Source organism: Sarcophilus harrisii, chromosome 3 (genome assembly GCF_902635505.1).
Source record: "Sarcophilus harrisii chromosome 3, mSarHar1.11, whole genome shotgun sequence".
Classification (NCBI taxonomy): Eukaryota; Metazoa; Chordata; class Mammalia; order Dasyuromorphia; family Dasyuridae; genus Sarcophilus; species Sarcophilus harrisii.
Window position 1 is genome coordinate 4966644 of NC_045428.1, and position 25545 is coordinate 4992188.

The following is a 25545-nucleotide window of genomic DNA, read 5'->3' on the forward strand; positions in this document are numbered from 1 at the left end:
GTCTACTTTGTTAGAGATCTATGTGTTTGTTCCTTTAGAATTAAATGTACATTTATTACTTCAGCTGTTAGGAATGACAAAACTAATGGAGAAGATCAGGTGGATTCCAAGAACAGTATAGGGAGATAGCAATAAAACATATGGATCAAAAATTTATAAGTGATAGTAAGCCTTTGTAATTGGAAAGAAAAGGCTATCAGTAGACATTTCTTATTTTGTTGACATCCATAAAGAGCAGAATGAAATTACGTAAATCAAAATTACAAAATGAATTATATATTTGTACTGAGTCAGAAGTCTGCATAAAGAGCATATGTCTGTGAAACAGAAATTGTCACCCAACACATTTAATAATCAAATACAGTTAAATAGTAATCAGATCAAAAAGAACTAAGTAAACTTTAATTTAATGAGACCGTTTCAGCCAGAGGTTATACTCTAAGATGTGGGTGCTACACAGCACCTATCATGAGCTTTCAATCAACTTCCAGTCCCAAGGAGTCTTCCAGTTCCAAATGTTTAATTTTCCATTTCCATCTCCTGATATTACATAACTCATATTTGGAGAAAAGTCCACATGACAAGCTAGCCTGCCAATATGTAGCCTTCAAATGTTTTTATTCAATCTGAATCAGTTCTGGGCTCTAAAAATTAAAATTTGATTGTTTGTGAACTGACATGCAAGGTACTTCCCATTAGGAAACAAAGTCACTGAAGGCGTTGAATAGACACTTGGTTCTATTCTGTATTTGAAATCTATAGAAATGTCCCATTCTCAAGGACATAGGTTCTTATCTCAAAAGTGCTAACAAATTATCTATTCTCATCCACAAAGACAATAATAGGGACAGCTTCCAAATGCTTGCAATATTTTTGCACCGTATCATTGCTTCTGATATCCCATTGTACTATCTTTTCACCTGTCATACAAGTCATAAAAAACATTCTGTTTATAGTCATTAGGCTTGAACCTGACACAAAAAGGGACTTTCCAATTTATAAATTGTGATACACACTAACCTGCCTCTTTATCCCAGACCTTAAAATTCCTGTCATATGCTACACTGAGGAGCTGAGGTGCTACATTACCAAAGCAGATTTCTTTAACCTTTACTGTGACTGGGAAATCTTCTCAAACACTGCCAATCTCCATAAACTTCCCTAAGATTAATTTCATAGTCTATGGAACAAGGCAGCTAGAATAGTCAAAAAGATGGAGCAACCTGATCTGTTGACCTTTGCACATCCAGACCAAACATGAATCTGTTTTGGGAAATAGGACTTTTCTTATGTGATATGGTAGAACAGACATTAACCCCAACAGCTTGAGGAATGTGAACATGAGACCAATCTTGATGGTCATACAGTACTTTGACGTGTAAAATGACCTTTTCTTCTCCGATTTTGTCATCCTCATGTTTGCTTTTCTTTTCCTCTTGGTGTGATTTCATATAATTCCTTTTTTCTTCTTTGAAAGTAGAGCTACTTCTTTTTCATCTACATATTTTGCCCAATATCTCAAGAAGCAATCAATATTTGATGCATCATTTTCTTTGAATTTTTTTTCTTTCTCTTTTTTCTGTCTAGTTTCAAACACAGTTAAACCTTGATTACTCTCAGCTTCTTCTACAAACTCAATATATTTTAACAGAAACTTGATGATTATCTAATGAGGAGTCCAATGCATAGCGAGTTTCTAAAAGTTTCTCTCTGTTGTTCTAATATAAAATCATTGATATGAATTGGGTCAGCACATCCAGAAAGCATATTCCTAGGAGCAACATCTCTAGAGTCCTAAAGGGATTTTCTTATAAAGTCTCGGCTAACTCTCTGGAGGGCCTCAGTATTAATCTGGATCAACCAAAAGTCCTCGGTCTTTGGGGGAGAAGTGAAGGAGGCAGGCAAGCTGACATGTGACTTGCCAAAGATGTATCCTGGATTTTGGAGTCCAGAGCCTCAAGCCTCTCTCCTTGTCCTGTAGGCAAGTGACCCTGACCTCTCTCCCCCAGCCCTCCAATCCTTGCCCATGATTACCTCACCACTATACATTCAGCAAGCACCAGTGGTGAGGAGAGACATCACATTATCATCTCCTCTAAATATATGTATATAGAACCATTATCTCACATCAGATAGGTAATTAGCCGTAAGTGCTCTGCTGTCTGATTCAAGTACACCTTTTCAAAGTTTCAGCCCTCGACATTTTCTAACCCAGACTCAGAAACAAATATGGTCTCCTTATTTCCTTAACAATAGGACCAAGGAGTTTTCTAGTTTTCACTTCTTCCTTAAATGCCATCTCTGGCACCATGTCAACAATTTCCACCAAAGAGAGCTTGGTCATAGACACCTTTGTCAGATAGATAAGGGAATCAGTAGCAAGGAATAACAGGGTGTTCGTATCAGAGAAGTAACAGAAAATAACAATTGGTGTTATTGTAGTCTGGACTTGGACCTGGAGCCCAAGATATAGGAAGCTGCCAGTGCAATTATGAGTCAAAATGACTGCAGTTCCAGCTCTCCATGATGAATTCTTTAGGTTTCTGTATTTGCAAAGGGTCCGTTCATCAGTTTGGACAATCTTCCCAAGGGTGAAGATTGCTACCCATTGTAGCGGAGCAATTGTTGGTTGGTTCTTCTTCTAAATTCCCATAAAGGGATTTCCCAAAATCTTGAAGGCAGAGTTAGATGAATATTGAATTAAGAGTGCTTCAGAATGATAATGTTTTAGAGAACTAGGAGATGATCCCTTTCTTCTTGTCCCCCCCAATCTTTTGAGGTGTATTCTGTGTCTGCCTCATAGGGCTCTCTGGAGAATAGATTCTATGATGGCTAACGAGTTCAAGAGACATAATTTCTGAGTAATAAATTATTTTGTGAATTATGGCTGGTAAATACCTAATAAAATGATGGTCATCTAGCCATCTCTTATAAACCAATGATGAATCATGGTGGTCTCATACTTAAGGGCACATGCCTTTCAAAGAGAGGTGCCAACAGGTGGCAATCAATTCTGATTATTAATGAGAAGAATTAATATTATAAGATATGGATCTATTTTAATGAGGTAGGTTCTGGGGAATTTGACTGAGCACTCAGTTTTGGACAAAGCAACTTATATCTACCTAGATCATTCCCAGCTAGGGCAATCTAGGCAAGGTATATTTGCCTTCACACAGACCTGACTAGAACATAACAGATCAGAATTCTACTAGACCCTTTGATCATATTTAAACTTTTCCAGTTCTTGCCCAGGATTTCATTTCAGCAATATCCCTACTCTTCAAAGATTGGCCAAATATTCTATAAGAAAATAGAAATAGAAAGGAAAAAAACTGTGGTCTTAATTCAAATAATTGGTTATTAATTTGAGTAAAATAATTAATTCTCACAGTAGCTCTACCCTAGGTTATTACAACTTTAGCTAGACCAGTGCTATCTGATTGTGCTCTTTGAATGTCAGGACTTAGCCCTTAACCATATTCACTCCAGGTATATTTTTCTGCTAGCTTTGATGGATTTCATCTGAGAATGACTGTGGTTTAGAGGTCTTTTTTCTTGATCTTCCCACATTTCAGAAGCACCAGATCAGTACTGAGGTTACACATCTATTATCCCTCAAAGCTCACTACATGACCAGTTCATTCCCTTCTTATAGAAGCCTACTATGCATATTGAGTTGGTTATGCTCTACTATTGTAAATTTCACAACATGCCCCATTTTGCTTGGATTTGTAGGAAGTTTCGTAACTGTGCTCCAGCAGGTGATGTTCTGGTAACACATTTTATTGAATTCCAGGATCTTGTAATATCATTGCTAGAAGAGCCTGAAGTCAATATCTAGCATGCCTGCCTAAATTAATTGAAAACATTAATGAAGTCACAAGATTTCCAGTGACTTCCAGTGACTTACTCAGAGTAATAAAAGTAAGAAATCTCAGATAGAACCGGGATGCAGGTTCTTTGTGGGCAGAGTCGGGATTCTTTTCACTTTACCAATCCCAACAAAAAAGACTCACTAGAGGTATCAAAGGAACTTTGCTCAAAGATCTTAAAAATAATTAATTAAATTATAATAATTAAAATAATAATTAAGAGCTCAAAGTGAGACCAAAGGGCTATATCATACTAGAAGTAATGACAAATTTGGGATTTGAACCCCAGTTCTCTTTCTTCAAAGCAAGGGATCTTTCTCTATCTCTTGACATAGTTTTTCATTGGAATATCGTGACAACTTTGGCCACATTACCTCTCTTAGCTCAGTTTCCTTATTTGTAAAGTGAAGAGGTTAAACTAGATGTTGTCTAAAGGCTTATCCAACTCTAAGCCCATTTAAGACATCCCCAGTCCCTCATTAGAATAGGTCCATATCTTATAATATTCATTCTTCTCATTAATTATTAAGTAATTAGAGTTAATTACCACTTGTTGGGAGCACCACTCTTTTAAGGGCATATAAATATGAGATCACCATGCTCCATCATTGGTTTACAAGAGATGGCCAAATGACCATCCTTTTATTAGTTATTTGCCAGACATCATTCACAAACATATGCCCTAGAGGAAGCTACTATGGGTAATTTTTTTTTTCTAATTTCCAGATGATTAACAGAAACTCAGTAAAGTAACATGAGCACACAGAAGTTGGAATCATCAATAGAATTAGAAAACAAAGGACCCTGGGATTTTTTGAGGACAAACTTATAAAGCCTCATTATACAATCCTAGGAAGATGCTGAACGACACAAACAACAAAGCCCGAGGGGGCTGCAGAGCTGCTCCCCCTTCTACTCATGCTAGAAATGGATCCAACACAACCCTCCCTACTTTAGTGGGCAGGAAGCCAGGAAGTAATGGGGGAAATAGAAGCTTTCACTTTAAACGCCTTCACTTTAAAAATGAGGAAACAGGCCAGAGAGGCAATATGGTCAAAGTTGTCATGAATCTCCAATGAAATATTGTGTGTAAAGCACATCACACACTTTGAAGGGCTAGAGATACAGTAGTTATTGGAATCAGTAGATTTGCCCCACAGACCTAGAAGAATAAGCTTCTGGCTCAAAGCTTCTGCCTCCAGATATAATTTCTTTGAGAAGGAAAACCAATTATAAAAATAGCATTTTGGAAGTGTTCGCATACATCCTCTTTCCTTTTGGCCCCAAAGATATCCCGAGGCTCTGGTCATTTGAAAGAGCTGCTAGAGATATACAGGCCAACGAAAAGATTAGGGTTAAAGCTGAGAAAAAGAAGCCATGAAGAATAACAGCAGAATTTCCTCTCTGATCCTGATAGGAGATGAGACAGACCTGGGAATCCAGTGACACAGCATTTCATCCCCTTTGCATCTGCTCTTGTGTAGTCCCATATCCCAGGCAGAGGGATACAGAGATTTCCTCTCCCGAAGAACTGCAGATAAATGGCCAGGGCACCTTGTGAACACCCCATTTGGGAAGCCTCTCCCTGGAGTGGTTTATTCCAGGCAGCCACCTACGCTTCCATGAATATTTTAAATGTGTCCCCAGATCTTCTGGACTTTGGCATGTCTTACTCCAGCACCAAAAAAAAAAAAAAAAAAAAAAAAAAAATACTGCATACTGCAGGAAGGTTTTTATTTCCCTCAGTGTTTCCTGGCTTCCTGCCCACTAAAGTAGGGAGGGTTGTGTTGGATCCATTTCTAGCATGAGTGGAAGGGGGAGAAGATCTGCAACCCCCTTGAGGTTTGTTGTTTGTGTCATTTAGCATCTTCCTAGAATTGTATAACGAGGATCTATAAGTTTGTCCTCAAAAAATCCCAGGGTCCTTTGTTTTCTAATTCTATTGATGATTCCAAGTTCTAAGTGATCATTTTACTTTTCTGAGTTTCTGTCAATCATCTGGAAATTACACAAAAAAATAACCCATTGTTGATATCTCCCTGGGGTAGATAATCTATCCTATCTATGTAATATTCTCTTTAAAATGTAATGGTCTCAACAGGATGATTTCAGAAAGGCCTGGAGAGACTTACACGAACTGATGCTGAGTGAAATGAGCAGGACCAGGAGATCATTATATACTTCAACAACAATACTATATGATGACCAGGTCTGATGGACCAGGCCATCCTCAGCAAGGAGATCAACCAAATCATTTCCAATGGAGCAGTAATGAACTGAACTAGCTATGCCCAGAGAAAGAACTCTGGGAGATGACTAAAAACCATTACATTGAATTCCCAATCCCTATATTTATGCCCACCTGCATTTTTTATTTCCTTCACAAGCTAATTGTACAATATTTCAGAGTCTGATTCTTTTTGTACAGCAAAATAACGTTTTGGTCATGTATACTTATTGTGTATCTAATTTATATTTTAATATATTTAACATCTACTGGTCATCCTGCCATCTGGGGGAGGGGGTGGGGGCTAAGAGGTGAAAAATTGGAACAAGAGGTTTGGCAATTGTTAATGCTGTAAAGTTACCCATGCATATATCCTGTAAATAAAAGGCTATTAAATTAAAAAAAAATGTAATGGTCTCTGTTGAGGTTTCCTTGGGGTCTCTGGGAGCAGCCTTCATTTCAGTTCAGTAATCACTACACGAGTAGCCAGGGGTTAAAGTCCAAATTCTTTATTGTCTCCTTCAAAGTCTTGTCTCCTTCACTTGGGGCTTGACTAGTTTTCCTGGAGGACTTTCTCTCTCCTTGCTTCTGAGAGCTTGAGCTTTCACCTGCCTTCTCTGGCTTCTGAATCTCCCTGACTGAATCCTGGTTGAGGCTCCTAGCTTATATGCCCCACACTGAGTATAAACCAATCATTATATCACTAGGAAACCATTATTTGTTGTAGGATTAAATCAATGCTAAACCAGATTTAACCATTGTATCCTCAATTCCACTTGGTACCTTGTTTCAAGTTCTGGGCAATAATATCTCCTTGTAGGATTAAATCAGTCACACTGAACCAGGCTAAATTAGATAACTATTGTCTCTATCAATTCCACTGACTTAGTACCTTGTAAGAATCCTTTGTTTCAAGTTCAGAGTTCTGGCCCATAACATATCTACCCATTCTAGATAATATGTAAAGGCTCAGCCAGCTGTAAGCCTATATATACTTATAAACTGAAGAGGTTGCTATCACAAGGATTGTGATTTTCTCCAGTTTGTACATGATTAACAGAGACAATGAAATGAAGTGATTCAACATAACTTAGAAAGTATCAAAAGTAAGATTGAAACTGGCCAAGCCTTTCTGATTCCAGTGCAGCACTCCTATTTTCTAAGCCATGTAGGCTCATTTTAGCCAACCTTTTAGGTATTCAGGAGAATAAGTTGATCTAAACCAGACATGTCTTCCTTAAAGAAAACCAGAAATAAAATGGACTTTAAAAATGATTGAATTTTGCGATTTCTGGATCATAGACGAAGAGTTGAAAAGGACTTTCCCCAAGGAAATCATAAAGGAGAGACAAGGATCCATATGCACAAAAGTATTTATAACCGCTCTTTCTGTGGTAGCAAAGAATTGGAAAGTGAGGAGATGCCCATCAATTGGGGAATGGCTGAAAAAGTTGTGATATATGAAGGCAATGGAAGATTATTGTTCTATAAAAAATGATGAATGAGATGATTTTAGAGAATCCTGGAAAGATTTATATGAACTGATGCTGAGTGAAATAAGCAGAACCAGCAATACATTGTACATAATAACAGTAAGTTCAGTGATTCTCAGTGATTCAGTAATTCAAAGCAATCCCAATAGACTTTGGACAGAAAATGCCATTTGCATCCAGAAAAAAAAAAATGAAGAAGATTGAATGCAAATCATTACAGGTTATGTTCACTTATTTTTTTCTGTTTTTTTCTCTCTTTCATTGTTTTCCCTTTTGTTCTGATTTTTCTCTCCCAATATAATTCATAAAGCAATATATGTTAAAAATAAAGTTTTAAAAAAATGAAAGAACTCTCACAATGTGTCCCTCTCTCCTTGACATTATTTTCACACAGGAGATGATGACACCCTTTGGCCCTCTTTTATTGGAATCTCAGGTCTAGAATGCCATTTCATAGACACTTTTTGAGTAACTTAAAATGTGAGGAATCCTTCATTCACACCTGAAATGATTTCACTTTTTTATTTCTTTGTCTGTCGATCTCTGACTGTTGAAGTCTACATGGGATACATTTTTACAGTAGGGTTTATTTTAATGTATTTTTAATGCACTTATGTTAGAAGGTGTTGTCTTCTTCTGACAGACTCTAATAAACTCCTTGAGAGCAGGAAAAAGTCTTTCCCTCTCTTTTATCCTCAGTGATTGGCACAGAGTTAACATTTAATAAGTTCATGTTGATTGTTTTTTTTAGATTCTGGGCTACATGCATTTATTTTAAGTTAACATTTGGAATAAAATGAAATGAGGTTACTGAATCCTATTGTAGGATATAGTAGTTTAATTGAGTTCAGAAGTTTTTAAGTAATGGATGAGGATAATGGCAGTAACATAGAACTAAAGCTTAGAAAGCAAAGAACATAAGATGGGAGGGGGGCTGGGAGGAAGACACTTAAGGATAGAAATGAAATGGCTCATTAGTGGGTTAAGATTCAAGAGTGAAACCCACAAGAATAATTACCTCAGAAAAGACTGAAAAGTAGAAGCATTAGAGGTCTTAATGAAAGGGAAAAGGGGGTAATGGGAGGGCTGAATCACAGGACAAGAAGGTGGGATCAACAGCAGGATGATTTCAGAGAGGACTGAGAGACTTTCATGAATGGATGCTGAGTGAAATGAGCAGAACCAGGAGATCATTATACATGGCAACAGCAAGATTAGACAATGATCAATTCTGATGGATGTAGTGCTTTCCAACTATGAAATGATTGAGGTCATTTCCAATGATCTTCTGATGAAGAGAGCAATCTGTACCCAGAGAGAGGACTGGGGGAACTGAGTGTGGATCACAATATAACATTCTCACTCTTTTTGATGTTTGCTTGCATTTTTTTTCATTTTTTCCCCTTTTTTTTTGATCTGCTTTTTTCTTGTGCAGCAAGATAATTGTATAAATATGTATACATATATTGGATTTAACATATTTTAACATGTTTAACATATATTGGATTATTTGCCATCTAGGGGAGAGGGTGGGAGGAGGAAGGGAAATTGGAACACAAGGTTTTTCAAGAGTCAAAACATGCATATGTTTTGAAAATAAAAAGCTTTAATAAAAAAAAAAAAGAAGGTGGGATCAGGGGAGATTAGGAAAGTGGGTGTGAAAGTGTCCGTATATATAAAGAATATCATATTGAAGAAATGCTTGGTTATGGAATTTAAAGGAATATTTATATTGATGTTAAAATCATCTAATATAAAAGTAAAAAGGAAGGAAAATGAGAGGAGGAAAAAGGGAGAAGGAGAAGAGGAAAACAGGGGGAAAATAAAATATAGGATTAATTATTTGTGATCTAAGTGACTTGTTCTGTCTCAGTATCAGTAACATAAAAAAGTGAAAAGAAGAGGATCACCTAGTTGTCTATCCATTGTTACCCTTAAAACAACCAAAGAAAAGAAATCAGTGGTAGAAAGTGTGTTTCTAACTTGCAGCAGCCCAAAGGACTTTCCATAATTAGCCCAATTAATAAGTTTCCTTATCTAACTAAATTAATGATCTTTCTGAAATTGCCTTAAAGGAATGTTCCTACTTCTCTCAGGGGAGAAAAACAAAATAACAAATGGCTTGGGAATTCTGTGTCACATTACAAAATAAACCTTTGTGTATTCTTAAAGATGATATTACTGTTGCTAATCTATCAACTGGCAAGATTAAGAGAAAAATCAGTTTTTTAAAACATAGTTTTAAGAAATAACATAAATAGATTAAAAACTTCTAAATATGCTGAGCTCCTACAGTTCATTTTTAAGGCAATGGGGGGTGGAGAGAAGATAATACCTACAGAAATCTGCTATACTAATCATGAGGCATTATGGTGTAATAGATATAATCCTATACTTGAAGGCCAGAGGCCCTGGGTTTGAATTCTGAAATGACTACTTAGTGATTGTGGCACATGGGCAAAGTTATGTAAGCCCTCAATCTCTCAGTTGCTTCATCTATAAAATTAAATTTATAAAAGTACTTTCCTCACAGGTTATCAGGCTCCAATGTGAGCATGTAAGCATTTTGCAGACTTCACTCCCGGTGAAATATGTCTAAGCTTGTGAAGATGAAAGGACTGCCCAGAAGGGGGGGGGGGGAAAAAGGTCTTTGGAAGTAATGTGAGAGTTAAATTACCACTTCTACTACTCCCCTATCTAAAAAGGTGAAATCCCTGAAAATTAGGCAGATTATATCAAATGTTATAGGCAATATTCTACATGACATACTATATCCCTGTGTAATAAACTATAAAATAAAACACATTATGCAGTTTATCAATCACTGACTATATTCCCTACAATATGATATGCTTATTTATATTAACAGGCAGCTGTGAGTGACAGCCCACCTTAAAGAAAGCATGGTTCAGTGGACAGGATGTCATCACTTACTAGCTGCTTAATCCTGGTCAAATGTTACTCTGTTCCTTATATTTAAAATTAAAGTTTTGGATTTGATGGCTTCCAAGTTCTTTCCCATTCCTCAATCTATGATCAAATAATTTTAACTGAATTTTTGAAAATCATCTTGTGTGATTTAATAATAAACTAAATTCATTTGGTGCATTTACCCACAGTTTGATGGCACTAATGCATTCTCTAATTCTCTTTTACCTTTGTATCTATTTATAGATATATATTCATCTATGTAGAGATATAGAGCTATATTGTTTGTGTATAAATGCATAAATTTACACACACACACATATGTGTATATGTATACCACCTTGATAAGGTTTATTTTCCCTGGAGACTGTTGGAGCTGTCTTTTGCCCATGGAGAAGTATATAATTTCTGTATCCTTGATTCATCATAATCCATCAAGGTTAAAGTCTTTCCTCTGCCAAGGTCATTGTTTACTACAGGTTTTGTTCATTCTGGTGGCAGTACAATCCCTATTAGTGCTTTTAGAGTCAAGAATCAGGTCCCTCACCACCTTCTACAATGGTTCCTTTCTGGTCCTATCTGTGGGGATACAATATGTTTATGGCATAAATTCAGCTATATTGGCACCAGTTTCTTAAATTTTGATATTTCTATTTCCTTGTTATCTTCACAGCTTTCTTTGGGGAAACAAATATTTGTGTTGCTTCTCCATCAGAATCAAAGAATATCTTATTCCTTTTTTCCTCTTCCTCTTTCTGCCATTTATTACCCTGTGGTTTTTGGAACAAAAGTGATATTTCCCTTTCTAGGAACAGTCAGCAGTAAAAAATCCAACCTCCCTATATATCAATACTATAAAATAGATTACCATAGTGATTGATCCCTTGTCCCTTGCACTCCAACCTTCTCGATTCTAATAGAAGGAAGAACTATATCTGAGCATAGGGATTCCAAGAAATATAATTGTTTGGACAGCTGCTCACTTCCCCTGGGCCCAAAGTTATGGAAGAGCAATATAGAGACCTCTATGAGTGACTTTCATTTTCCCCCCACAACTCTTTTCTACTGATTTGTCTTCCTTTTTGTCATTTTTTGATCCACTTTTTTTTAATTGATTGTAATAGGGAAGTAGGTTCTTCCTTTAGGTTAGTCAGAATTTCTGGGGAAGGGAAAAAAAATGCACCCTCCCCCCAAAAAAAAATCTCCATCATCCAAAGGCTCTCAGAGCAGAGTATCCCTAACACAATGCATATATTATCAGACCAAGGCACAGTCAATTGCTGCTTTTTGCAATATCATTTATTACCATTGGACACAGCTGAAAACCTCTTGATTCTCTTTTTACATTGTACTAAGGAAATAATTTTGAATGTGCGTTGCATGCCCTTCTCCCCAAAGTGATTATACAGTGCCCTCAAGCATTCATGTACTGAAACAGATGGGTTTTCCATTTTTAACATATGGGGAACATCAAATACAGTCTCTCTAGGGCTCCCTGGCAGGCCTCTTTGCTTTTTTCTGTCTGACACCTGCCATTCTTGCAGCATCACAATACATATAATGCCAATATATCAGCCAAAACTTAGGTTTCCCAACTCCTTCTAGGGTATTTTAAATCTCCTGAGAATAATGGCAACAAAACAATTCTACTTCCTAGGTCAGAGACTAGCTGAAGGTCTCTGACCCTTCTCTATTCCGATGTCATGATCAGGTATGAAAAAAACATTTTTCATGTATTTTCATAGGCAACTATGTGTATGGGTGAGTGTGCTCATATGTATGTAGAATGAGGTTCAAGTGGCAACCTTTCTTAAATCCCCTTTCCTAATTTGTATAGCTGGTTACTTGCATATCCTAATTATGTGAGATAATTTTCCCTAATCTTTTTTTTTTTTTTTACTTCCTCACACCTATACAGTGTATTCCCTTTCCTCTCCCCTTTCATTATTCTTTTTAGATCATGAATATTGATATGTTTTAAAGATAATAAGGAAATAGAAGCATCAGAATACAAGAAACTGATGCAACTATAGCTATCAATGTATGTAATAAGAAATGCTGAATAGGCAAATTTCAGAAAATCTATATAAGCTGATGCTAAGTGAAGTGAACAGAACTAGGAAAACATTGTACACAGCAACAAGAAGATTGTGTGACGATCAAATATGATAGACTTAGTGTGTCACGGCAGTTCAATGATCCAATGGAATTGCAATAAACTCTGGATGGAAAATGCCATCCATATTCTAAGAGAGAACTATGGAGACTGAATGTGGATCATACATACTGAAATAGTATGAAAATACACTGTTTTTACTTTTTTCTTCTATTTTTTTCTCTCATGGTTTTTCTCTTTTGTTCTGATTCTTCTCTCCCAATATAACTCATATGGAAACATATTTAAAAAATGAATGTATAGGTATAACCTTAAAAAAGTGGGAAAAAAAGAATTATCAAATGATTAGTAAAACTACTGATTAGCAGGGATCAGACTTACTTTTCTCCATAGTAGGATGTATTTTTTTTTTTTTAAATAACTTTGACTAAAACATTGTTAAAAATAGGAAGATAAACTTTTTTTATTTCATTCTGATGTATAAATAGTGAATGTATCAGATCTTTCCCTTGAAAGAATGTTCATGTTTGTATGTGAGAATTGACACTTTGGTGCCTAGTGAGGCTATTTGCTTTCTTTATAGGAGAAAATAAATTAATTTTGCAGCCAAAAGCTGTGCAAATGGACTGTCAGAAATAATTTTCCCTGTTCTAGCTTGGTAAAATTGTTCTTAATCTTTAAAAAACGGCCATGTGGATGAAGCTTTGCCTGTGCCTAAATGGTTAACATTTCTATTCCTATGAAGATTCAGACTCAAAATAGATTAGCCTAACTCTGCACTATAGAAATACTGCTCTTCCTCCTCCTTAATCTTTCTATCACCCTTAACAACAATAACAACAACAACAAAACTTCATCAAAAGACTGACATTTGAACACGTGAACTCTGAGATGGTAAGGTCGTTACATAGCATGAGAATATAGCATATGTCCCTGGGAAAGGAAGGAAGGAGGAAAGGAAGGAAGGAAGGAAGGAAGGAAGGAAGGAAGGAAGGAAGGAAGGAAGGAAGGAAGGAAGGAAGGAAGGAAGAAAAGGAGGGAGGGAGGAAGGAAAGGAGGGAGAGGAGGAAAGGAGGGAGGGAGGGAATGAAGGGAAGGAGGGAGAGAGGGAGGGAGGAAGGAATAAAAAGGAGAAAGGAAGGAAAGAAAGGGGAAAAAAAAGCTTGAAACTCCTCATCAAATTCCTATGAGGAAAGAAGAAAAAAAATAAGCTTGAAACTCTTCAGTAAATTCCTATGCACAAATACAAGCTCATCTCCAAGCCAAAGGGCTAAGGCTAAGTCTCTCCATTTTCTTGCTTATCAAGGTATCTATTGTTTTTCTTAAGAATGGGTAGGAGGGGAGGGTGAGGGAAGGGAGGAAAAGAGCCAAGATGGTTGAGTGAAGCCAGAAAGCTGTTTGTAATGTTCTGGCTAGCTTTCTGAAGGTCCTCCCAATGGGCTTTGGTTGCAGCAGAATAATCACCATGAGAATAGTCAGGGATAAAGTCGGAAGTCTTTATTGTCTCCTTCAGTATCCCAGTCTGTGTCGGCAGTCTCAGCCAATCAGCCAGTCAGCAGTCTGCACATTTCAATGTAATGTCCTGCTTTTTTGAGCTCCCAAGTTGGGGTAACAAAACATACCATTGCTTTCTAGAGCCCCCACACTAGGGTGGATTAAAAATAGTGTCCAGACTAGCTCTCTGGAGGATCTCGGGACTAGCCTGAGTCCTTAGTCTTAGTGGAGAAGCAATGAAGACAGAAGAAACACCATGAGACTGGTCAAGTCTTCTCTCTTGTGGCTGAGTTTATATATTCTATTACAATTAAATCCATTCATCATACTGAGTATAAGCGAATCATTATATCACTAGGGAACCATTATTTCTTGTAAGATTAAATCAATCATACTGAACTAGGGAACTATTAAGCACCATGCCTAACTAGATAACCAGTCTTATCAATTCCACTGAATTAACACTTTCTTGTAAGAATTCTTGTCTCAAGTATATTTCTCCAAAGTTCTGGGTTATTAGTTTATTTTTTTTTTTAACCTTTTCCATTTTCCTTCAAAAATCTCATGAAACCAAGGCTCTGAACTGAGTCTGATGGAATGAAATCATTCTCCAGCTCAACATAGATCAAAAACATTTCCAGAAAGATCAATCTCACTGCGATTAAAGGGGTATTTAGCCCAGCTCAGATGATGTCCAGGAAAACCAGAGAGAGGGTCTTAATCACAGCAGATCAGCAAATGAGACCCTCAGTCCTGGCTCATTAGCAAGGGGGCAGTCTCCAGTCCCAGTTTAGAAAGCAAATGGTCAGCTAGGGAAAGTAAATTGCTTACTAGAGAGAGCAGGTAGAGCTACCTCTGCTGGAAGAAAAACACCAAACACAAGGGTCTCTGTGCTCAAACCCAAGGCTTAGAGGACTGGGAACTTCTGTTCCCTTTATCCCAGGATCAGAGCATGAGCATAAAAAAAGAAAAAAAAATACAAAAGAAAGAAAAAAAGAGAAAATGAACAAGAAACAGAAAAGAACTTTTACCACAAACAGGTACTATGATGACAGGGAAGACTTAAACAACAACTCAGAGAAGAAGATAATGCCCAAAGGGGAAATCTCAAAGGGTGATATGAATTGGTCTCAAATCCAAAGATGCTTCCTGGAAGTGCTCATAAAATATTTTAAGGGGTAAATAAGAGATGTACAAGAAAAAAATGAGAAAAGAAATGAGAGGTATGCAAGAAAGAGTAAACAACTTGGAAAAGGAAGGGGAAAAATGGACTGAAGAAGATATGAATGGACTCTGATGTGATGATATCAAAGAAAAAGTCATTAAATGCTAGAAAATAATTATACTTGGTAAAGAGGAAAGAGGTGATAAAATAAGATAAATTAGATCACACAAAAATATTATTTTAGAAGAAGAAAGGGCGATGAGCATTGTCTGAAGCTTAATCTCATCAGTTTTTGCTCAAAATAGGGAATAACATATTCACTCAATTAGGTATAGAAATTTATCTCATGCTATAAGGAAGTAACAGGAAAAGGGGGGGGGGGGGGGAAGGGAGGGCCTAGATAGAAAGGAGGGCAGAAACATTAGGAGAGAAGCATAAGAGAAGGGAGAAGAGGTGATAGAAGGGAGGGTCAAAGAAATAGACAATAAAACTATACTAATAAAGGGCATCAAGCTCCTCCTCTCAGAATTAGATAAATTTAAGCACAAAATAAACAAACAAGAAAAAGAAAATAACAAGATTAATAGAATCATATCTAGAAAACTTAGAGATGATAGCCCTGGAAAAAAACTGAATAGGGATAGAAAGGAATACACCTCCTTTTTTTTTTTTTTTTTTTAGTAGTGCATACAATCTACCAAAAAATGTTACCTATATTAGGGCAAAAAAACCTCATAATTAAATGGAGAAAAGCAGAAATAGTGAATGTTTCTCCTTTCATACCACAATGCAATAAAAATTATATTCAGCAAAGGGCCAGGCAAAGATAGACTAAAGACCAATTGGCAATTAAATAATCTAATTCTAAAGAATTAGTGGATGAAACAACAAATCATAGAGATAATCAATAATCTCATCCAAAAGAAAGACAATAATGAGCCAAAGCAGTTCTTAGGCAAAAATGCATATCTCTAAATGGCTATATGGATAAAACAGAGAAAAAGGAGATCAAGGAACTGGGCTTGCAATGAAAAAAAGCTAGAAAAAGAATGAATTGAAAGCTCCTAATTAAATACCAAATAGAAATTTTGAAACTCAAAGGAGAGATTAATAAAATCCAAACTAAGAAAACTATTGAACTACTTAATAAAACTAAATTTGTTTTATGGAAAAAAAATGAACAATATCGATAAACATTTTTTTAATTTTGTTAGAAAAAGGGAAAGAAGAAAACAAATTACCAGAATAAAAAAATGAAAAGGGTGAACTTATCAGTAGTAGAGAAGTTTGTGCAATAGTTTGGAGTTAATTTACTCAACTAAATGCCAGCAAATCTGACAATCTAAATGAAATGGATGAATATGTATAAAAATAAATAGCCTAGATTAACAGAGGAGAAAATAAATTATTTAAATAGTCCCACTTTAGAAAAAGTATTCGAACAAGCAATCAATGAATTCTCTAAGAAAAAATCTCAAGGGCCAGATGTATTTAAAAATGAATTCTATCAAACATTTAGAGATCAATTAATCCAAATACTATGTAAACTATTTGGAAAAAAAATAGAAAAAGGAATACTGTTAAATTCCTTCTTTATCACAAATATGGTACTGATGCCTGAATCAGGAAAAGCCAAAACAAAGAAAGAAAATTAGAATCTTCCCAATGAATGTTGATGAAAAAATTCTAAATAAAATATCAGCAAAAATATTATAACAACTTATCAGGAGGATAAAAATACATTGTGACCAAGTGGAAGTTATACCAGGAATGCAGGGCTGGTTCAATATCAGGAAAACTCTTACCGTAATTGACCCTATCAATAATAAAACTAATAGAAATTATATGATAATCTAAATAGCTGCAGAAATATTTTTGGCAAAATACAGAAACCATAGTTATTAAAAACACTAGAGAGCATAGGAAGAAAGGGAATTTTCCTTAAAATGATAAGTAGCATCTATCTAAAACTATTAGCAAGCATTATTTGGAATTGGGGAGAAGCTGGATACATCCCCTATAACATCAAGGGTGAAACAAAGATGCCCATTATCACCACTATTATTCAATATCATACTAGAAATGTTGGCTTTAAGTTCCTCTGATAAGGCTTCATTTCTCAAACATAGAGGAAATGAGAGAAATTAATAAAAAAAAAAAATAAGAGCCATGCCTCAACTGATAAATGATCAAAGATATAGTATGTTCTCAAAGAGCTATATATTCATGCAGATCCTTTGACCTAACATCACCACTAGCCCAGCAGCAAGAAACAAAGAGAAAATAACCATATGCAAAATAAAACATTTGGGTCTCTACCTGCCAAGACAAACCCAGTAACTATATGAATACAGTTATAAAATGCTTCTCAGAGAAATAAAGTTAGATCTAGACAAATGAAAAATGTTAATTGCTTATGGGTAGGCTGAGCTAATATAAAATAAATGACAATTCCAGCTACATTAGTCTACATTTTTAGTGCCATAAAAATCAAACTGCCAAAAAAAAAATAGAGTTAGAAAAAATATAACAAAATTTCTCAGAAAGAACAATGTCAAGAATATCAAAGGAATTAGTGGAGAAAAAATACAAAGGATGGTGGCCTGTAAATACCAGACTTAAAACTATAATACAAAGCAGCAGTCATCAAAACCATTTAATACTGTTTAAGAAATAGAGTGGTGGTTGAATGGAATAGGTTAGATACACATAGCACAATAATCTATGATTATAGTAATCTAGTATTTGATAAATCCACAACTCCAGATTCTGGGATAAGAATTCACTATTTATCAAAAAAATAATAAGTCAGAAACTCAGCATAGACACACATCTCACAACCCATATCAAAATAATTTCAAAATGGGTACATGATTTGGGTGTAAAGGGTGATACCATCAGCATAATAGGAAAGCAAGGGACAATTTACCTATCAGATCTTTGGAGAAAAGAGAAATTTATTAACAAAGAATAGCTAGAGAATGTTATAAAATGCAAAATAGACAACTTTAATAACTTTAAATTAATTTTTTTTTTGCATAAACAAAACCAACACAAACAAAATTAAAAGGGAAGCACAAAAGTGGAGGGGAGGGGAATTATAACCAGTGTTACTGATAAAGACCTTATTTCTAAAATATATAAAGAACTGTGTCAAATTTATGAATACAAGTCATTCCCCAATTGAAAAATGGTCAGAGGATATGAACAAATTTCAGATGATGAAATTAAAGTCATCTATAGTCATATAAAAAATTACCTAAATCACTACCAATTAGAGAAATGCACATTTAAACCACCTCAGACCTCTCAGATTGACAAAGATGATAGGAAAAGATAATGATAAAATTTGGAGGGGATGTGAGAAAACTGGGGACAATAATGCATTGTAGGTGGAATTGTGTCAAAATTTTGGACAATCCCAATAAACTTTGGGTCGATACTATCTGTATCCAGAAAGAGAACTATGGAGAGTGAATGTAAGTCAATGCATGTTATGTTCACTTTTTTTTTTTTCGTCTTTCTTGTTTTCTTTTCTTTTGTTCTGATTTTTTTTCTCCCTACGATTCATAAATAAATTTTTATTTAAGAAAAAAGAATGGACATGCATAACCAGAGAAAAATAATAAAAAGAGAGAATTGGTGAGAGACTGGGATTCAGAAGATCTGTGTGTATTGGGATTCAGAAGCTTGGACTGTAATCCCAATATAGTTGGAACTCCTATAAATTCATTTGCCAAATCCATCTGTGATCTGCACAGCAAAATAGTGCAGCAGTTAAGTGCTCTTAGATCTTTCACCTAAACTCACTGAGGAATCAACTGTGCTACTTGAAAGATGAGAAATTTGATCTAAATGATTTTCAGTTTCTTTCTAGCTTGAATTCCTATGACTTGCTAACTTACTGAAGGCTTTCCCTGGTATTCATTTCAGACTGGTTTTCTCTTGCAAGGCCAAGTACAATGCACCTTGGCTATGGCATTAGAAAAGCCCTGGGTTCCAATTGTGCACCATCACTTGGCAGTTGTGTAACTCTGGACCCATTACCTACCTCTTTCTGACTCTCTAACAATATATTACAATTTCCTAGTATTACTGTCTGGATCAAATTAGACAATCTGTTTTGTAAACATTAAAATAATATGTTAATCTTATTTGTTACAATTGCCATTACTGATTAATGATGCCTGTGAGGAAGGGGAACAACTTGATTTATCTCTAGGTTCAAACGCTAATCCCATTTTGATCCTGAAGGAATTAAGGAACATCCCCCATCTCAATCCAAAGCACCAATAAATAAATAGGAAGGAAAAAGGGGGAAAAAAGTGGAAAGGATCTCATTTTCTAATATTTCACTATGAAATTTTTTAAAATTTTATTTATTTTTTCTTTATTCTTCTACTGTCTAACCAAATGCAAGATGTTGCCCCCATCCCCTCAACCCTCTTCTCTTTCTTTGGCATACAAGTGGTTTAGAATGACTTTTCCTCATATCAGGATGGAGATCTAAAAAATTCGGCACAGATTTGGGAAATGTGGAAAGGGAAATCAAAGCCTTTTCCTCAAAATATCAACTTGCCAGCACACATATCTTATATTCTGTATTCTAGGGGGTTAAAAGAAAACATGACTCACCCCCTATTTACTAATCAGTTTTTATTAACAGATGCCAGACTGAAAGGGATCATCTATAATAAATTCAGTGTTGGTCTTTGATGTGCTGGGTATACAAGAAAAACTAAGTCAAGACAAATGAAATCTCTGTAACAAATAAGAAACAATTTAAAAATAGATATTTCTCCAATTGAGAGGCAAGGATCGAGGGGACATTGTTATAGATTTAAGCCTGGAGCATCATGGTAGATTCAAGGTTTCTCTTTCAAATTATTGACATTTTGTCTTTTTTTGAATTCCTATTATTTTGAGACTAAAGTGATTTCTAAAGTGCATTTGTGTCCAGAGAGTGGTTTTGTGGCAATCAAATTCAGCAATAATGAAGGCCTTCTTATTTTTTTCCCTGTTTATGGATAGCATGACATTAATGGTAGTGATATGGAAGAAATAGTGTTTAAGGGAAGTTGGACATATATGCCATTTTCAATAAAATGTACAAACTTGTTCATTATAGCCAAAGTACCTTCACTTAAATGGAATCTGACTCTATAACTAAAGTGGCTACATTGTAGTATTATGAAAAGTTTTATGTGAGCTATCCATGAATGTGCTAATAAAATATTTAACAATCAGCTCTCTAGGGAGATAAGAGAAGCATTCTGACAAAATTTTAATTAATTTATTCACCAACCTGTTTTTTTTTTCATTTTTTAAGCCTAGAAAATCATAAAATAAAGCATCAGTTTATAGCATTTGCCATTTTCTTTTGGTATAAATGTTCACATTGCAAATTTAACAATTGACTCTCACGAGAAGCTATGAGATGGCTCTAGCACACTGCTACAGCCAGCCTAGTTAGGAAAGTTAATGAGGCAATGAGCCTAATGACCCTGCCAAGTTGATAATATTACATAATTTCTAGACAAAGGCTACAATCATCTCCATATAACCTTTTCCTCCTCAACTCCTGAAAATAGATGAAAAAGACAAATGAGCAACACAATGGAGGCTTGGACAACTTATCTGATCCTTGTACTCTCTCACTTTGCTCCAAAATAAGATTTAGACATAAAAGATAAAGCAACTTCAATTGACTTCATAGCTTGAGACGCCATGTACCCAATGAAGCAGTAGCCTAAAGAAGGAACTAACAACAATGAAAAGTAAATTTTAATCCCTAAGACATTCACTCAGGACCTTATCCTTCATCAATCACCATTCTGTCAGACCTGCATGTGCTGTTTCAATGACTTTCAGAAGAACTCAATTCTGCCCCATCATCCCATCCTCATTATGCTGCAAAAGGTCCAAAGCCCTGATTCTTCTCCTCCTCTGACTGCAGCAAAGGAATAGAAATAGAGAAATATGAATCACAGACTCCAAAACGGGCACTATGCTAAGCCCCATGGATACAGATAAGAAAGAGTCCCTGCCCTCAAAGAGCTTATAATCTAAAGGCAAAAGACGACATAAAAGAAAATTGGAAAAGAGGGGAAGAAAAACCAGGGAGTAGATAGCACAGGGGAGGCATCTTGACTAGTGAATGTCAGGCCAACCAGAGATACAGAATAAAAGGCTACTGAGCTGCAATGTCCATAGGGAAAAGCTTTGGGTGGAGTTTAGTGTGTCCCCCCTCTAGCTTATCTATCAGAGGAGGTTGAGATGGGGAGTGTTCTAGAAATACTGGATCTTATATTTATCTTTAAAATGAGGATTATTATAGGAAGTGGATGGAAGATTTCACAAAATCCCAGAATTCTAGAGTTGAAAGGGATATCAGTAAATACCTAGTCTAATTCTAACTTAAAACATCCAAACATGTGAGTACTCATGAGAGGCTGCCAGTGCTGTTCCATCTGGATTGAAAGAATTGAACCTTTTTTTTCTTTAAAGTGAAGAATAAGTCATTTGATCATGGAATCCAACTAATTCCACAAGACCAGAAGGCTAATCCAATTATGCCTAAAAAGGAATCACATGGTAAATTGGAATTTGGGAGGAGCTGCCAATTTAAAATAACTATTGAAATTCACAATATGCCCAATACAAAAGTTAAACATTCCCAGTGTCTATGGTGAACTCAACTCTCCCTATTTCTTTTTTGTTTATTTGTTTGTTTGTTTACTTACAGGTTCACTTAGTTGTTTATTTTGAGTGACTGTCTCTGATCCCTGGAACCAGATGGCTCTGGAAGGAAAAATGAGGCATATGACCTTGCACAGCCCTCCCTCATTTAAATCTAACTCACTTGTATTTCATGGTATCACCTCCCCGACATCTCAGTTCTTTTTGAGAACAAAGGACAAAGAATAAAATTTTGAGTAGCGTGAAGATCTTGACAAATCTTGATACTGTCCAAGCTCATCAATATCTGAACTGAATATTCATGTAAAATGGAGAGACATTCCCAGGAGTTTGCATCCCGCAAATGATGTTCAAGTCACCATCCAAAAAGTAGAGTTGCCCTATAGACAGTGCCATCATTCAGAGGGTTCTTTTTTTGAATGACATGGTGCTGAATGAAGGAAAATATTGAACAATCTTTGAATCACCAATTTTGAAACTGAGAATAAGATTCAGACACCATCTATTTCAAAATGTATATAATGGGTTTCCCCACAAGTGGTCACCCTTAAGTGGTCAGTAGTGGTAATCCCTTAAGATGATAAGGAATCACCACTGAAGCAGTAGTCCCCAAACTTCAGCTCAAGAAAAATAAAAGTGCAGAAACTCACCACTTCTCTGGGCATCCTCTTCTGACTTAAACATCTCTCCTTGTTTGACTCAACTAAGCTGACATAAAAAAATGAACTCCTCAAAGAAAATATGTTGAGCAAACTGTGATATGAAGTTAGGCAGATAAATCATAAAGCTCATTTATCAAAATATCTATCTTGTCTCTACAAATGACAATGAACTGGATATATTAAGGGGCCCAGAATAGTGCTTCAGCTTTATCGCAATATTAAAGGAGGTACCTGGATAAGAATGGTCCGGGCAGAGAACATGGTCATAGATGTAGGTAGGATTTATAACTGGGAGAAACCATCTTCATTAATTTGTAATAAAAAATATGGAAAAGGAGAGCAGCTTATGCCAAAGTAATCTGCATGATCTTCCGTGGAAAGAACTGAAGAGGCCTAGTAGATAGAGATTGTGTAGTTGGATGGTGGGATGATTTTAAAGGAAGGACTACAATTCCTAGATTAGGAGGGAGCCTTGAGCCACTTTCTAAAATATGAACCAAGGTGCTCTTCATTTCATCACAAACATTGGTTTTTACTATTAACTTTCAATCCAAAGTTTCCATAAATAAGTATTTCAGAAAATGACTTTATTTTCTCATTTGAGATTATAGAATCCGTGGACTGAAAATTTATGTGAACTCTTATAAGCTTGATTAATTACCTGAGAGTCTCTATAGTGCACTGGACCGAAGCCTGGCATTGGCATTGGGAGTCAGGTGTAATGTTCCCAATGCCTTTAACTAAGGATTAGGAAGACTTTGCTTCAAAATGCTACATCAGGCCCTTACTACCTCTGTGACCCTGAGCAAGTGCCTTAACCTCTGTGAGCTTCTATTTCTTCACATTTAAAATTTGGGTATTGGCCTCCCTAACCCCTGAAATCCTTTCCAATTTAAGTTAATGATTCTGGCTTAAGTCCCAATACTGCCATTTCCTAACTGTGTAACCTTAAGCAAGTAATTGTGTTTTTCTGAGTTTTCTCATTTTCATTTCTCATTTCTTTCTTATTGCTCAATTTTGGCTTTCTCTTCAGTATAAATGTAAATAGTAATGTTTGCAGTATTTACTTTCATAGGAACATTTTTTTTTGAAAGCACTGAACCCTGAACTATTATATAAATAGGAGCTCTGATTAGTATTGTTAATAGCCCTAAACAAATGATCAAGCTTATAAGGATAGCTCAAATTATTAAGGATAACTCAAAGCAGTTTGTGGAAGAAGATTGGCCAATATGACTTGTCAGATATCCAATTACACTCTGATATTTCATGTCCAATGAAAGAAACTAGTTTACTAGTTGAATTACAAAAGGAGTTACTGCTTAAGTAAACGAGTTGGAGAAACTAGATATGATAATCCTAAAGACCCGGATACATGCCAGTATTTGATGGGCCCTTGGGTCAGAGGAAGTAAAGTTCTATTTATTGTGTTTGGCATCTAAAGCCAGAAACAGAACTAATGGGTGGAGGTTCCAAAGAAACCAGTAGGCTCAATATTTGAAAATATTTCTTACTAAAGAGAGGTCTTCTAACATTGGGATAGGATGTCTCTCTAGGTGATCTGGTGATGCTGAGTGACTCTTTCCAAGTTCGGAGACAGAGAATTAGGTCAGAAGGATGTGTTCTGGTGCCTGGTATATAAATGAAGTTGGACAGTTCTAGATGGCACTTGAACATTCTCCCTCAATCTTTTTGTGCTTTTCTTTTACTCATTCTGGTCGTCTGAAAGTTTTAAGCAGGCATTTCACAGGGCAAGCATCCTATGGTGTTCATGCTTTCTCACTGGCTTCATCTGCCTTGGATTTGCTTCCACATGGCTGCACCACAGGGAACATCCATGAAGTATGTCTTTGTTAGACAGAGTGGAAACTGTACAAATAATTGAAGAGTCTGAACCTCACCCCTTCAACTTTCACAAAGATGTGCTTCTTGTATCCTGGGGCTGTAACATGGGCCCAGATTGGATGGACTGTCATTGCCATATTGATTACCTCTGAAACTGTCCCTTCTTGAAAATTAGCCACCAGTGCAATCATTGGGCATATCTCCTCTGGAGACATCTGTACTTTTTTTCTACTTATTTGTTTTGTTGCTGATGAGAGGTTAAATCCTCATAATTCATCAAAGCTTTCAAACAAGATCAGTCAGTGACTAAATAAGCATTAATCAAATGTTTACTAAGTGCCAGACACTGTGCTAAGTTCTAAGGATGCAAAGAAGTAGGAGTAGGAGTCTCTGCTTTCTTGTAGGTCCCACTCTAATGGAGGGGGAAAAAATTCTAAATTCTTTTTTGCATGGAAAGAGCATTGGACTTATACATTTATTAGATGTATAATCCTGGACAGATCATAAAAAAAGGAAAAGGGCCCACATGTGCAAAAATGTTTGTAGCAACCTGTTTTATATTGGCAAGGAGCTGAAAACTGAATAGATGCCCCTCAGTTGGGGAATGGCTGAATAAGTTGTGGCATAGGAGTGTAATGGCATATTATTGTTCTATAAGAAATGATAAACAGGATGATTTCAGAAAGGCTTGGAGAGTTACATAAACTAATGCTAAGTGAAGTGAGTAGAACCAAAAAAAACATTTTATACAGCAGTGGCAAAAAGACTATGCAATGATCAACTCTGATGAACTTCGCTCTTTTCAATAATGAGATGATTTAGGCCAATTCCAATAGACTTGTGATGGAGAGCGTTTTTTGCATCCAGAAAGAGGATCATTGGGAATGAATGAGAATTTAAAAAATAGTATTTTCACATTTTTGTTATTGTTTGCTTGCTTTTTTTTTCTTTCTCATTTTTTGATTTGTTTTTTCTTGTGCAACATGATAAATATAAAAATATGTTTAGAAGAATTGCACATGTTTAATCTATATTGGATTA

At 35.9% G+C, this 25545-nt stretch overlaps 1 pseudogene; it reads right to left on the reverse strand.

Annotated features, from left to right (window-relative positions):
• Window positions 1–438: 438 nt before the first annotated feature.
• On the reverse strand, window positions 439–24719 carry LOC100932101 (annotated as a pseudogene).
• Window positions 24720–25545: the final 826 nt, after the last annotated feature.